The 16,396-nt window shown below is 39.8% G+C and overlaps 1 long non-coding RNA gene across 1 annotated transcript; it reads right to left on the bottom strand.

Moving 5' to 3' along the window:
• Positions 1–10,658: 10,658 nt before the first annotated feature.
• On the bottom strand, positions 10,659–14,687 carry LOC112643907 (uncharacterized). The gene is made up of 4 exons (XR_003125962.3): positions 14,596–14,687; positions 13,371–13,485; positions 12,553–12,705; positions 10,659–11,018 (listed from the first exon to the last, which is right to left on the bottom strand). It is a non-coding gene; the product is annotated as an uncharacterized LOC112643907 (long non-coding RNA).
• Positions 14,688–16,396: the final 1,709 nt, after the last annotated feature.

Below are 16,396 nucleotides of genomic sequence, written 5' to 3'. Positions count from 1 at the left end.
TTCCCAAAGTCCTACAGAGTTCCGTGGCCCCAGGTTTGGCTACCTAAACTGCTCACAAACAACTTCTCTGAGGATTTACACGATCTCATGCATTAACCACACTAACCTTTCAATGAGTGTCAGCATCAAGTAGGTAAAAATGCAGAAGAATGGTTAATTCACCATATATCACATTAAAAGCAAATAGCACAGGAAGAAAGTCTAAATAATCTGTGCTTCTAGAAATTTTTATTTTTGTCCAATTACTGTTTGTTTTTTTCATAAGACGTCATTGTGTCAGGATGCTTAAGGTCCATTTCTCCACATCCAAAGGGCAGAAGGGGCTTTCTATGACCTCTGAATTGCAGTGCCTCTAGGAAAACGTCCCACAGAGAGCACAACTCCTGTTAAATCCCCCAAGGAGCCTGAGCCTGTAAAATAGGCAGACACGGACAAACTGCAGCAGAAAAAATGAAACACAAATAGGATATGAGTAGTCTATCAAGCAGTGATGCCAAGGCCTGGGGATACATTGCCTCAGTCCCATCTCATAAATCCAACAGAAAGTTCATTGCTTTGCATAAAAAATCTGTTCATGCAGTCTGATCACTCACATGACAACCACCTAATTTCAAATCCAATTTGCCACTAATTTCGAACTGTTATCAAATGCAGCAGACAGGTTTGTTTCCAGCTTCCAGTAGATGAAATGGTTTGCTTTACAATTGAACAGACAATAAAGGAGATCAGGATTGAGGGGCATCAGAGAAATAAAAATATTTTCTAACTTCCCAATGGCAAAGCTAAATCGTTGCCTTTCCAGCGGGTTACTCCTCAATTAAACATATGAAAGTAGGAAAGCTGGCACACAGCCATCCGCAGGCCATGTGGGATTTGTGCAGTTCATACTAATGTCACCACCAGCCCTAAAGGGCCCAGAGATTCTGAATCAACATCCTTTCATGCAGGTCTAAGCAGGGCTTTCATTCCAGAGTCTTAGTGAATTGGTAGAATTATACATTCTTTTCTTTTTTTAAAAAATCAAACACCAATAAAAAATAAATTAAAAAAATTAGCCAACTTATAGTACATCATTAGTTTCAGATGTAATGTCCAATAACTGATCAGTTCCATATAATACCCAGTGCTCATCACATCACGTGCCCTTCTTAATGCCTATCACCCAGTTACCCCATCCCCCACCCACCTCCCCTCCAACAACCCTCAGTTTGTTTCCCGGAACTAGAGTCTCTCATGGTTTTCTACCAGTTTCCCTCCCTTCCCCTGTGGTCCTCTGCCCTGTTTCTCATATTCCACATAGGAGTGAAACCATATGATAAATGTCCTTCTCTAATTGACTTATTTCACTCAGCATAATACCCTCCAGTTCCATCCACGTAAATACAAATAGTAAGTATTCATCCTTTCTCATATATATCACATCTTCTTTACCCATTCATCTGTCGAAGGATATCTCACCCCCTTCCACAATGTGGCTATTGTAGACATTGCTGCTGTGAACACTGGGACCCTTCAGATAACTGCATCTATATCTTTGGGGTAAATACCCAGTAGTGCAACTGCTGGGTCGTAGGGCAGCTCTATTTTTAACTTGAGGACCCTCCACACTGTTTTCCAGAGTGGCTGCAACAGTTTGCATTCCCACCAGCAGTGTAAAGAGGTTCCCCTTTCTCTGCATCCTAGCCAACATGTGTTGTTTCCTGCCTTGTTAATTTTCCCCATTCTCACTGTTGTGAGGTGGGATCTCATTGTGGTTTTGATTTGTATTTCTTTGATGCCCCAAGATACTAGCCAATAGGGTCCAACAGTACATTAAAAGGATTATTCACCACAACCAAGTGGGATTTATTTCTGGGCTGCAAGGGTAGTTCAACATCTGCAAATCAATCAACGTGATACATCATATTAATAAAAGAAAGGACAAGGGATGCCTGGGTGGCTCAGCAGTTGAGCGTCTGCCTTCAGCCCAGGGTGTGATCCTGGGGTCCCAGGATTGACTCCCACATTGGGCTCCCTGCATGGAGCGTGCTTCTCCCTCTGCCTGTGTCTCTCTCTCTCTCTTTCTCTGTCTCTCATGAATAAATAAATAAAATCTTAAAAAAAAAAGAAAAGAAAGAAAGGAAAAGAACCATATGTTCCTTTCAATTGATGCAGGAAAAGCATTTACAGAATATTGCTTCCTTTGTTGATTGAAACTCTCCACAGTGTAGGCATAGAGGGAACATTCCTCAAGAGCATAAAGGCCATCTGTGAAAAGCCCACAGCAAATATCATTGTCAATGGGGAAACACTGAGAGCTTTCCCCACGGTCAGGAACATGACAGGGATGTCCACTCTCCCCACTGTTGTTCAACATAGTCCTAGAAGTCCTCGCCTCAGCGTCAGACAGCAAAAATAAATAAAAGGTATTCAAATTAGCAAAAAAAGAAGTCAAACTCTCACTATATGTTCCTTTCTAAAAATGTCAGGCGAATCTTTCCTCCCATTCTCTGTACCATCATTCTTTACAACTGGAAATTTTAATGTTTTGCAAAAAAAAAAAAAAAAAAGTCAATCTGCCTAGAATTCCCACCACAGATTTATTTTGACTGACATTAAGTACATTATCAATGATAGCCTCACTTTGTCTGAAATCTCCATCTGTTTCCAAGCCAAGAAAATCTCCACATCTTTAAGAAACCTGAAGCTAAAATATGAATTATAGCTTTGGGGACATCTATTTCCACATAGATGCACAAAAGAAACTAATACATAACATATTCAAAACTGATGCTCTTCCAACTCTTCTCTTGACACAATATAAGTGATCCTCGGCATCCCTCCAGGGTTATGGCAGACATAATGGGGTAAAGATAGCTGGCATTGGGCAATGTCGATATCAATTTAGACCACTTGTTGTTCCTTATTTATTCTTATCATTGATTCTACAACTTTTTGCCCATATCATGCAGTTAAATTCTTTCTAATATGACAAGTCCTTAAGGATTTATAGACATTTCCTCATGCTCTAACAAATTACCATTCTTGCTAGAGTTCTGGTAATAACCCCCAGTGGAAAACGGTACGGAAAATGAAGATACTATCAAAGTGGTTCCTGGCTGCCGAGATGGAAATGAACATGAGTCATTTTTAGTTATAAACAGAATGAAAAAGTTAAGTCACAGCCACATCTCAAACCATAAGATAAAAACAAAACTAAGTTCCCTTCTATGCTTCCAACTCCTAAAGATTAATGTTGGGGGGAAAGGGAAGCAAATGGAAACGTGAATTTGTTTACACTATATGCTCTGTACACTTTTCTCTTATTGATAGAGGAATGTGATTTTATTCCTCAATCAGTCTGTACCTCCTTCCTGGTCACTATTGCCCACTTCAATTTTTACTTTAATATTACTATCCACATGTTGACAAACATAAAGATGTTCTCACACACAGACTTAACATCTAGGATAGTTGAATCTGTATCTATTTTTTTCCAGATGTTTCCAGGCTATGGACTTAGGCATTGCTAAGCCAGATGGCAGAAATGAATGTATTTAGTGGCCAATAATAAGATTTAGATATGTGTTTTCCATCACTACCATCCTCCAGCTTTACCCCTTACCCCATACTGTTGCTCTGCTTTCAAGTCCCAGTTCACTTCCTCCAACAGACCTCCCCAGATTGTCTCAGACAAGATTAACCTCTCTGCCACTGGGATTGCTGAGCTTAGTTATGAGCCTTTCCATGGGTGGTCTTGAGCAGGATTGTTTCTGACAATTGTTTCTAGAGGGCAGAGACCAGATCTGATTCAGACTTATTTCTCCCAGGTCAACCTAGCCCAGTATGGCAAAATCAGCCCTTGGTTGTTCAATTCAATTTTTATTTTACTATGTAATGTGCTATAGACTGGATATTTGTGTTCCATCAAAATGTATATATTGGAACCCTAATTCCCAATGAGATGGTATTAGGAGATAGGGTCTTTGAGAGGTGACTAGGTCATGAGGGTGGAACCCTAAATGAATGGGACTAGTACTCTTATAAAAGACACCCCAGAGAGATCCCTAGCTCTTTCCACCATGGGGGGACACAGCAATAATATACTTTGAAGTAGGAAGTGGGCTTTCACCAGACACCAAATCTGCCAGGCTCTAAAAATGTAAAAAATATATTTCTGTTGTTTAAAAGACATCCACTCTATGGTATTCTGTTATAACAGCCTAAACAGATTAAGACAAGTTAGAAACATGAAATTGTCAATATTCAACATTTTTTTACTTACAAAAACAACTATTTCAAATCATTTGTTTTTAATAGATGAAACAACCCAGTATCAATGTCATCCGTTTCTTTGAATGCTAGCATTCTCAATCAGTCAGAGTCAAATTCCTTTTAGGTCTATGAAATTTCATACACATCTTGAGACTATATACATTCTCCTTATTTGCCTAAATAATAAACTGCCCAGTAAGCAAGGCTTCTTAAATTGACTGCCAGCCAACCAGAATGCTGTAAATACGCTGCAATGGCAAGAGCCTGCATCAGGCCCAGGAAAGGGCTCCTGTCTCAGCTGCCTCTGCTTATTGACTCCTTGTGCTTGTTAATGGCAAAGTCAAAACCTTCCATTGTGTTACTGTTTCAAAATAACACAAATTTCTTAATAAAGTTTTATATTTTCTACTCATTTTCTATCTTTCTTCCATTCTTGGAGCCAAATTAAAAAAAAAAAAAAGCCCTTCTAGTTGAAGATAATTATGAAAACAATTAGGCTTTCTTCACTATTTTTATTATATATAAAATAATAGCTTATTGTGGCTTTTAGTGTTATCATCACTAATCTGTGACCCTATACATAGCAATTTATAATTGATTGCCAAACAATTGTATAAGGGATGACTCTTCATTTTACAACTAAGGGGACAGGAATTGAGAGGTTTTGTGAAATTCTGAAAGCTATACTAGCCCTAAGTGTGAAATCCAACCTTCTGTTTCCAAGGTTGGTGCCATCTTAGCTAGGCCACACTGTCTTTTCTGGGAGGAGAGTAAACATGCTAGAAATAGTCTTTGCATGAGCATGGGCCTGTATTCACAAGCTTAAGTGTTCACAGACAATCAGCAGATACAGATTTGAGAAAATCATATGGAGCAGAGAGCACTGAGGCGAATTAGGAAGGCACAGCTGCTCCAATTTTTGCCACCAGACCATCTGGACTCAATCCCACCAGATCTTCTAAGATTTCATCAGAAGCCAGAAATCTAGATTTTTTTTTAATGTTACATTTTGTGATGTCTAAATGCTGACAGTTAATTTCCTTAAACACACACATGTTGTGGGCCAGTAGTATCCTAGCTAATCATAACACCACTAGGTATCAGATGCTGCTCAAGTGTGCCACTTTTATATGTAGCGGAAATGACAAATGTGTAGTACCCAAGTGGCCATGACTTCACCCATAGCAGATATGATCAATCAACCTCAGCACTTGTTTACTGAGTTTACATGCAACTTAATGTTTCAACCTCCAACATATTAGAGATAGGCCTACTTGACTTGGGAAACAAATGACTGGTCAAGGCACCAGAAATAAAGATAATGGCCATTCTTAGGGTTTCCAGATACGACACATAAATACCCAAATACAGAGAAGATGCTTTATAAACACAATAAAAAAGGAAAAAGAAGAAATCATGCAGCAGAAGAAAAAGAGAAAGGAGAATCTCTGGATCACAACAGTGTGGGTACAGTTCTGGTTTAATCATTCACATGCATCTGAGGCCACACTTCCCACTTTAAGATCACACCTCTAAATCATAGACACTTATGTTAGTTTCAAAACATTTGATTGCCTTTAGGAAAATATAGTGAAAAGTGGGACATATTTCAATCCAGAATCACAGCTGTATCTTCTTTTTCTTATTTTTTCTTTCTCTAAAGCTCACAAATCCTAGAGTCCCAGGCCTATGAAATGATCTCTCCCAGATCCAGCAGCCTACCAGGTAGGACTTCAAAGGGCTCATTATCCAACTCACTGATAAAATAATAATGATAATAATAATAATAATTAATAATGTGAGACTGATTATAAAGTCTCATACATCTACCATGACATAATTAAACACAACAGACATGAAGAAACATCCCATGCCCTGAAATGCTGGTGACTGCTTAGTCCATTCTCTCAGTATTTGTTTAGATGCTACAGAAAACTGGTCTTGGCATGAGTTCTAGAAAAGAGGAGGTTCCAACAGGATTCCAAATTAGAGCCTGCATTCCCATCCCAGAAGCTTTCTTAAAGCTCAGAAAGCTATGGGAAAACTTAAGAACAGTGAGAAGTAATTTACATATTTTTACTTTTTATTCATATATTTATTATTGTATTAAAACAGAACTTGAAAATTCAAATGCGGGATCCCTGGGTGGCGCAGCGGTTTGGCGCCTGCCTTTGGCCCAGGGCGCGATCCTGGAGACCCGGGATCGAATCCCACATCAGGCTCCTGGTGCATGGAGCCTGCTTCTCCCTCTGCCTATGTCTCTGCCTCTCTCTCTCTCTCTCTCTCTGTGACTATCATAAATAAATAAAAATTTAAAGAAAATTCAAATGCCTAAAAAAAATGTAATGTAGATAGGTGAACTGGACTGGGTATATTATTTCACCATAAACACAGCAATTAAAGACTATTCTCACACATTCAATATGCTAAGAAAGAGTCTCACTCCCATGAAACATGCAGTCCTCATGATCTTTCCTTTATGTCTTCTTCTTTTTTCTTCCTTTATTTCTGAGAGAAACAGAAGTTGTGGAGTGAGCAGGTAGGATAGAAAAGGAAGAAAGCCAATAAAGGTCATGTTATCAAACACTGTGGGTAACTGGGATCAACCTGCTGGGGACTGTCTACTGGACCACATGGAGCATGGCCACAGATGATTTTACCTGAGGAACAGGAGGCTGGAATTCCCACCAACCCCCCCCCCCCACACACACACACACTCACACTTCTTGTCTGTTGTTGCTTTGGGCCACTTCTAGGATTCCCTCTTAGCACTTCTAGCTTGCCCTACTGTAGACATGACAAGTAATAAGCAACGTTGGGCATAAGAGAGGAATTTAGAGGGGAAATAATGTAGGGAATCTGGTATAGGTTCAACAAGTAGTCCATTTTCCTTTTAATTGTCCTATTATAAAATAAAAAATACAAGTTTGATAATAAGTGGCCACCTGACAGTCATGTATCAGAGAGTGGTGTGGACTGGGACAAACTGGAGAATGACTACTCAGTCAAGAAGGACAGTGATAAGTGCACTCCAACTGATAGTTGCCATGCCGGCAGGCATGCAGACTAGATCGACATTTCCCAGATCTTCTCTTTATTAAGAGAGTTGGGAATCTGGCTCTTTATATATATATAAATGTAGGCAATGAAAAAAATATAACACTATGCAGGCATATATAGGCCAGAATTTTCCCATATATAACCAGCCTGATTTTTACCACCTGGTTTAAAGTTTTGATTTAGTACCCACTCTGTGCTGAGGATTTTCCTGGGTGATACAGGGAGTTTAGAGGTGCCCTACACCCAGCACTGCTTTCAAAGAGCTTATGGATGGCCTGGTACAGAATGATCTGGAATAAATCAAACATATTCATGCAACAGATATAAACAAAAGGCTGTCAAGTTAAAAAGAAAGGCATAATATTTTAAAGAGAAACACCATTAAGCTCTTTATTGCTAAATTTAAAAGCAATCAAGCAATAAAAAGTGACATTAAATGTTACTATTCAACAAACATGGATGTTTACTACGTATAGGACACAGAACCAATCAAACCCATCAAATACAAAACCTAGTCAAAGGTCAAAGCATCAGGTAGAAGAAATAAAATTTAGCTCATATAATAAGGGATAGAATGTCTATCAAAGTTGTGATCCAGGTGAAGCTTGCCTTTGACACTTTGACATACTACAAGTTCCTTTCTGAAACTACTTTTACATCACAAATTTGGTCACCTTATGGTAGTCCTGGAGCTAGTCCCAGAGCTCTGCTAGTCTCAGAGCTTCCCCTGTCCCAGATAAGGTCCTTAAAGCCTGCCAAATGTGCTCTATGTATCCTTGGATCCAGCAAAGGCTGCAGGAGTCAGACATGGTCTTGAAGAGGGTGGCCTATGTCTCCAGGGATTCACGGGACAATCTACTGAGTATAAGCGAACATTAGAAATGCTTAAAAAATAGTTTACTAATAACTAATACATGATTGTCCATGAATCCCTTTCCCAGGTTGTTTGTCAGATGGAAACATGTTCCATGTGGTCATGCGGCACCTTGAAGGGAGTGAAGAGTTTCACAGATCAGAAGTGAGTAATCCTCTGCAACTTACTTGTGCTTGGTTAGTGGACTTGTGGATAGTAATATCTTGTTTTAACCAAACCAACATTCACTAATGAATGGGAAGCTTAAGAAATTCCCTACAGAGAAAATACAAAATGAAGATAATACCGATGGTATGAGCACAAGAAATCAACAGGAAATGGGGTCATAGAACTGCATCTCCTAGTCTGAGCTTTGTCAGCCACATTATAAGATTGAAAATCATGATAATCTAACTAGACTAGTCAAAGAGCCAACAAAAGCAATCAATAGATTTTGTATGAATGGTCATTAATGATAAGCCTTACCCTAAGTGTCAATTGTGGCTTGAAATAGTAGCTAAAAATACTACATATTCATAATTTAAGAATAAATATTGATATATGGAGGTGGAGAGAAGCATGCTTAAAATGCTGTATTAAGGAGAATATAAGAAATAGTGAAAGGGATTATAGGAGAAAGGAAGGAAAATGAGAGGGAAAAATTAGAGAGGGTGACAAAACATGAAAGATTCCTAACTCTGGGAAACGAACAAAGGGTAGTGGATGGCGAGGTGGGTGGGGGGTGGGGGTGACTGGGTGATGGGCACTGAGGGGGGCACTTGATGGGATGAGCACTGGGTGTTATACTATATGTTGGCAAATTGAACTTCAATAATTATATATGTATATAATTATATATATAATATATATATAAAAGAAAAAAGAAAAGTAAATGAACAGCTTCCAAGTATTCTATAAATATTAATAAAGAAAAATAGAATCTGCTGCAGGCCTAATAGGTGTCAGAACTATGTACTTCATCTACACACTTTTCTCATTCGACTTTCACAACCACCCTTAATGGTAGGTTTTTCTTTTTTTCTACATTTTTATTTACTTATTTGAGGAAGAGAAAGAAAAAGCACAAGCAAGGGGGAGAGGCAGAGGAAGAGGGAGAAGCAGACCCCCGCTGAGCAGGGAGCGCTTGTGACAGGGGCTCAATCCCTGAGCTCAGGGCAGATGCTTAATCAACTGGGCCACACAGGCGCGCCCTGGTATGTATCTTCATGTACAGCTTCAACAGAAGAGGCAACCTGAACAAGCAAACACAAGTGGCAAAGTGGAAATTCTAACCCAAGTTTGACTTCAAATTCTGTCCCTCATAATAAAACCTACACATGTTATTTTTTAAAAATGCTGTATTAAGGGAGTGTATGAGGAAAACTCAGATATCACTGAGCTAGATTAGTATTTAATCGGAACAAATTAATGAAAGCATCATAAAAGAAAAAACTTCCATACCAGGATTATTTTCTCATGAAGCCCTAACAACAGAGTTAATCACATATATTTAGCCTATCAACCAAAATAGGCTACAGAGGAAAAATTGGGTTTTAAAATATTGGTCATCTACTTATTTGTAAAAGATAAACATATAAAACAGGATATTTTCGGTGCTTCAAGACAGTCTCCAAAAGTGGCTAAAATGAAATCTGCTTTCAGCTATTTCAGGAGCCTGGCCCTACTGGAAGTTTGGCAACTTGCAGGCAGAGAAGCCATCCACACTGGGCACTATTTTCCACATTGTTTTCCCCAAGTTAAACGCCTAACTTTTCAAAATACTGACTCAAGACAAAGGGAAGCATTTGCCGCAGAACAGGGCCACACTACGCTGGAAGGAAGCCTGCCCTCCCCCAGGCTCTCACTGCCTCTCTTGTCCTGCTGATTAGCTTTCTAATCAATTCTGTAAAGCTGGTTAACTTTTCAGTTTGAATCACGCACACAAGTTCATCTGAGTGTTTGACAGCCAAATTCCCAGCCCAGCTTTCACAGCAGCTCAGAGCTGAATTGTGCAGCATTCTCTGTCGAGCTGAGTGGAACTTCAAATGACTTTCCAGACAGGACTTCGGGTTTCTTTCACCTATTTATTCCCTTTTCTCTTAATAGGGAAAGCTTAATAGGGAAATGGCGTCCCATTCTCCTTCTGTATTTGTACAATTTTTCTTTCACATTTGCCAAAATCATACCTATAAATCAGCAAAAGCCCAAGAAAAATGATCTAATTTCAAAAATATCACAAATATTGTGTGTGTGCCTGCACATTAATACACTAAAAGTTTGTATTTCTTTGTTTTCAAACAAAAAAAAATTACATTAAAAATTTCATGCATTCCCCAAAGGAATTTTTGCCTGAGTAACCCAAATATGAACAGAAGAGGACCTGGTTCAGGTTTTATTAGTTCCCATCGGTTACCTTTCCTATCTTTTAATGCATCCACTCAACCAGAGCCCAGAGAGGATGCCTTGACAACTACAGGCTCACAGGCTCATGCCATTGTTGGTTAGGGTTAGGGTTACGATTCTCTATTTCTCTAAAAGCTTGTTTTTAGCAACTTCCTGGGATTCTGGATTTTGACACAATTAAGTATTTTCTAAAATGCTGCATAAGTCCATTGTTTCAACTCAACTGAAAAGAAATTAGCTATTGGTGATCACATTTTATAGTATGATTCCTTGACAAGTACTATTTTTCTCTTCTATTTAGTTTTGAAAACATCTTCCTTTGGAGAAACAAGGTTCAAAAGATATTCTGTACTGCCCCCTCCATCTTCTCGCTGCCTCTGAACTTCTCAAGGAGCAGACTGTGTCACGCTCGTCTTTGTATCCTTCATCTCTGGCAAGCAACATTTGCCTAAGATATGATTAAAAAGGAATGAGAAGGTAAGGAGTTGATTTACATTTGAGAGTATCTTAAGTGCAGCATATTTGGAAAGAGAACAAAGACTTGAAATTTGTCCCAACTGGGGGCCTGATGGTCACTAACTACACATCTTGGGCAGGCTACTGAAATTCCCTGGGTTTTTGTTCCCTTGTCTTTAAAATAAAGATGACAACAGTGATTATCTCATTGGGTTGCTGCAATGATCAAATAAGATCATGCATATAATAGCTTTCCCTGAGCCAGCTCTGCTTCCTGTCCACATCTGCCCTCCCACAGGCACCCATTCTTGGGGGAAGTGGGGAGGGAGGTAACTGAAGATAGGAAATCATCAGCTAATGAAAGGATCACGGGGCCAATCGCAGGGAACCAGGCCATTGGGCAGCGAGGGGTTGGGAGAAAAGACATTTACGGCTACTCTCTGCTCACCCTTTTAAATGCCTTGACCAACGGGCTTGTTTACAGGCTGACACAGTATCTGCCCAAGCCTCTGCCCTAGTGCTGTGTGAGGCACTGGGCACACAGTGTGGACAAAGCAGAGCAAGATCTTAGCCATGGGGCAGCCCAGATCTCATCCAGCACTGCAAGCTGACCATCATCTAACCATCACCTGGAAATGGACCCACTGGGTATGTTCCCATGCTGGAATGAATCACTGTAGCCAGAGAGACATGGCCCATTGGCCTGAGAGAAGGAGAGTGGTTCCCGCCAAAAAAAAAAAAAAAAAAAAAAAAAAATTGTGTACTTTTGCTAGAAAACAAGGGAATAGCAACTGTCTGTCCTCACCTAGGTACAGGGACCAGGCCTGAGTCATACAAAGGGAGGTAGGCCTCAGGCAGAGGCTGTCTTTAGGGGAGTTGTCTGAACCCTGAAGCCGCTCTGCCTCTGAAATTGGATTGGATAAACTGTGGACCAGAATGGTTGAAGAGGGGTTTGCTCCCTAATTACCTGTGGAGAAAAAGCAAGATTGGGACTTTAAAAGTCCAAGACTGCAATTCCTCAAGCAATACCCCAGTATTCTTCCTGCAAGTTCTAGCAGCGCTATAGGTGGAGGGAAGACACTCAAGGACTCTGGCTGCCCAGAAGGAAGAGAAGACAATAAGGAAGCTATGTAGGCAGTCAGGAATACCAGTGAGCTTTCTAAAGCACTGGAGGCAAATCGAGACGCAACACAAAACAGAAGGTGACAAATACATTTGAAGTTTTCATCCCACCGTCATCAATTAGCTCCTCTTCTTAAGAGGAGGGCTGTACATAACCTATTTTCTTATTGCCCCACTCTCTGATCCCCAGGGCCTAGCTGTGTGGTGTGACTACAGTAGCACTAATAGCTGTTGTTTACTGGGTACCACGTGTGAGCACTTTTGTGCATTATCTCATTTAAGCATATCTGCAATCAAAAGTAAGTAGCATTTTTATTCTATAGATACAGAAAGGGAAGCTCAGGATGGTGGAGTGACCTACTCAAGATAACCCAGTCAAGGAGCAGCAGACCCAGCTTCCATACCCGCTCCGTTCTCCTAGCAGCCTCTTGCTCTTACTGCTAATTCTGTTGTCTCTCCATAGACTGTCCAGCATCTCTGATTGACCCTCTCCTCTGCACAGCCTTAAAATGCATTTTGCTTCATTTCCTGTGGGTTTGACCTCCAGAATAGGATATCTGAAAGAATGTGAGACTCTCAACAGGGACAGAAATGAAGCTGCCTTGCTTGAGGAGGGAAGTAGATACCACAGTGCAACCAGCCAGGGAACTGCCTCCCACCTTTCTCTATAGGGCAAGGGAAGATGAGCATCCAGGTCCCATAACCCCTGTTTCCTACTATGGAGAAAACAAACAGGGCTGCTGGAGGACACAGCTCTTCTCTCTAGCAAGACTAATTCATTGTGGGAGGGGCCATTTTCAAGAACCTAAGCTTGAAAAGGCAATCAAAGTTCCAACTGGTCAGCAGTTGAGGGGCATTGCATCTTATTAAAAAGAAAATATGACAATTAGCCCAGACAGAAACATTTTTTTTTCTCCATCACAACCTTCAAATTAAAAGCCAATATATTATAATGATTTATTCCATTTTCATGGGTACAGTAATTATTACACTGAAGATAATTAGGTCCATGTTAGATAGCAGAAAGAACTGCCTTGGATCTAAGTACTTATTGATGAACAATACAGCATAGTCAATTAAGGTCTAGGAAAGAACCATGGCAGCCAGTGATTGGTGGTCTTGTTGCTAGATCTAATTTTTGTTATTGGGTCAGTAATGGCAAGAAGCAAATACTTCTCAAGTGGGAGGGAAGGAAATTACAAATTAGATGAAAGTAAATCACCTTTTGAGCTGTCAGGCTTTTTCAATCGAGGCTTTGGTTAATGTAGGTGACAGCCCTTTTTTCCTGCTACTTGGCATGCGGTTATCAGGAGCCATTTGTAACACTCCCATTTTGTCTGTGAAAAGACATTTTAATTGAAAAATCATTTGCCCATAAAATTATTATCATCAATTCACATTCCACCAAAGGGCTGCATTATGACCATAAAACAATTTGTAAGTGGATTCATTTTACCCACTAAATCACTTTACATTATGTTGTGAACAGAATGATTAAAGCAACTTAGCATTTTGTTGGCAAAGTGATTACATTATTATGCATTTCATCCACACAGATACTTATACTACTGAGTCCATTTGTCTTGTTGACAGAACATCTATATGTATTGGACAGAATGCATTTTATTTAGTAGATGCAATTAATTTTATTCACCAAACACTTTTAAACTTAAGCTAAATTTTTTTGTCACAGGAATAGATTTGATTATAGGACAAAATTAATCTTGCCTACATGATCTGTGCTCATAAAGTTTCTTTAAACAACTACACAAGTTTGCAAACAAATAAACAAAAGCAAGGAGAGAACAATGAACAAGAGCAAAACAAAAGGCCTAAGAAAATATTCCTCTTGGGCCCATTTCCTTAACTAATCTATGTATCCAAGGGGAATAAAATCCAAAGATATCTTGATAATGTAGGTGAAGATGGTGGCAGACAAAGAGGAGCTTCTCCATTCTGAATAACTGTCCTGGGAAAATGGCGGGCACAGATCGTTCTTTTAAAAAGACCACTTAGAGCTACTTAAGCAGCTATCCGGCTGGTGTCTTTTCATCACCAACTTCCTTCGGTGCCAAGTCACAGGTGCCAGGTTTTAAGTCGGGGAGAAATAACTTAAGTCCTTGAGAACCTCAGGAATCCCAGTTGGGACCCAAGTTGGAGTATAGGAGGCTCTGCCATAAAAGTTACCCCAAATGGTTTTCTCAAAACCAAACATGAGGACCAGAAAATGGCTTGTCTTAAATCATGGGCTTCAAACCCAACTGTTTGCCCCTGGAATTTCCAGGTTTGGAAGTATAGAGTCTTTCCTGCCTGGGCTAGTCTGCTTGCCCAGGACCATGGCAGACACTGGGGGGGGGGGGGGGGAAGGAAACCACATCTTGATGTCCCTGAGGCCCCCACAGTATAGGGCAGTCATCCTAGAAAGAGAAGACTCTGGATTCATTTACCCATTATCCAACGTGTATTTTCCAAGAACTTATTCTGTTTCATAAGAGATTCCTGGGTGAACAAAACCCTGCTCTGAGGTAGTTGATAATCTGTGGGAGGAATCAAACAGGTAAACAGGAAATTAAGTTTGGTAAGAGATTTCCTGATGGTAAGGGAAAGTTCTTTATCCCGATTGGGGTGGTTTGTAATAATCTCTATTACTAAAGAAAATAATATTTGTTCTTGATACGTATTTAAATTGTAAGGCAGATTTTATTCAGGGGGACTCTTGTGATAGATACAGGGACTACTAAAATAATATTTTGTTATAAGGGAGAGAGACGGATTCAACTCAAAATGTAACAAGAAGAAGAGGGAATTTATAGCCAAGGAGCAGGGTCAGGGAGTGGGGAGGGTCAGTGGATAGAAAATTTCTAAGAGGAGGTATCATGGGTAAGGGAAAATTCCTGCTGAAAGTCAGACCGGGATGTCAGACGTCACTCAGAGAATGGTGGAGATAAGGAATTTGGTTAGAAAAAAAAAAAAGGAATTTGGTTAGCTATCAAGGGTGATCAGGTATGGAGGGTGGGGGATTCCAGCCAAACTTAGCAGGGTTCCTGTTAAAACTGGGCCCTGGGGGACATGTCCAAAGAAGGGGCCTATTTGAAAAGAACTCAGAGAAGCCTGACTAGACTGTGGTCAAGGAGAGAATCTTGATCACTATACATGTGATAAACTGTCATAGAGCTATGCACAAAAACACACTGGTAAAGTCCGAGTAAGTTCTACAGTCTAATAGTTAAGTACATACTAATGTCAATATTCCAGTTTTGAGAATATTCTATAGTTATATAAAATATTACGATTGAGGGAAGTTGAGTGATGAATATGCCTCTCTATGCTATTTTTGCTACATCTATAAATCTATTCCTATTTCCAAATAAAACAGAAAACAACTAAGGTGGCAAGCAATGTGGTGGGGAAATGCAGAGGGTACTGTAGAAGGACAGAGAAATGCTTGGGATGCCTTGGTGGTCCAGTTGGTTAAGCATCCAACTTTTGATTTCTTTCTTTTTTTTTTTTAATAATAAATTTATTTTTTATTGGTGTTCAATTTGCCAACATACAGAATAACACCCAGTGCTCATCCCGTCAAGTGCCCCCCTCAGTGCCCGTACTCTTGATTTCAGCTCAGGTCATGATCTCAGGATCCTAAGATCAAGCCCCGCATTGGGCTCTGCACTGGGTGTAAAGCCTGCTTAAGATTTTCTCTCTCCATCCCCTCTGTCTCTCATAAATAAATAAATAAATAAATAAATAAATAAATAAATAGATAGATAGAGTTATAGAGAAATACTGTTGGGGGTAACAGAGAAGATGCCCTAAAGGAAATCATATCTTCCAAGGGAAGAAATTTAAGTGCTTAAAGAGTTGAGCAGAAAAGGGAGAAAAGTGAAGCCTGGGTATGCCAGAAAACAGGAGTGGAGGACAATTTAATACATGTCCAGTTTCTTTCTTTTTCTTTCTTTCTTTCTTTCTTTCTTTCTTTCTTTCTTTCTTTCTTTCTTTCTTTCTTTCTCTTTCTCTTTCTTTCTTTCTTTCTTTCTTTCTTTCTTTCTTTCTTTCTTCTTCCTTCCTTCCTTCCTTCCTTCCTTCCCTCCCTCCCTCCCTCCCTCCCTCCCTCCCTCCTTTCTTTCTTTCTTCTTTCTTTCTTTCTTTCTTTCTTTCTTTCTTTCTTTCTTTCTTTCTTTCTTTCTTTCTTTCTTTCTTTCTTTCTCTCTCTCTCTCTCTCTCTCTCTCTCTCTTTCTTTCTTTCTTTCT

Source organism: Canis lupus, chromosome 1, assembly GCF_003254725.2.
Source record: "Canis lupus dingo isolate Sandy chromosome 1, ASM325472v2, whole genome shotgun sequence".
Lineage (NCBI taxonomy): Eukaryota > Metazoa > Chordata > Mammalia > Carnivora > Canidae > Canis > Canis lupus.
Note: the sequence above shows the minus strand (reverse complement) of the source record. Positions and strands in the feature narration are given on the sequence as shown.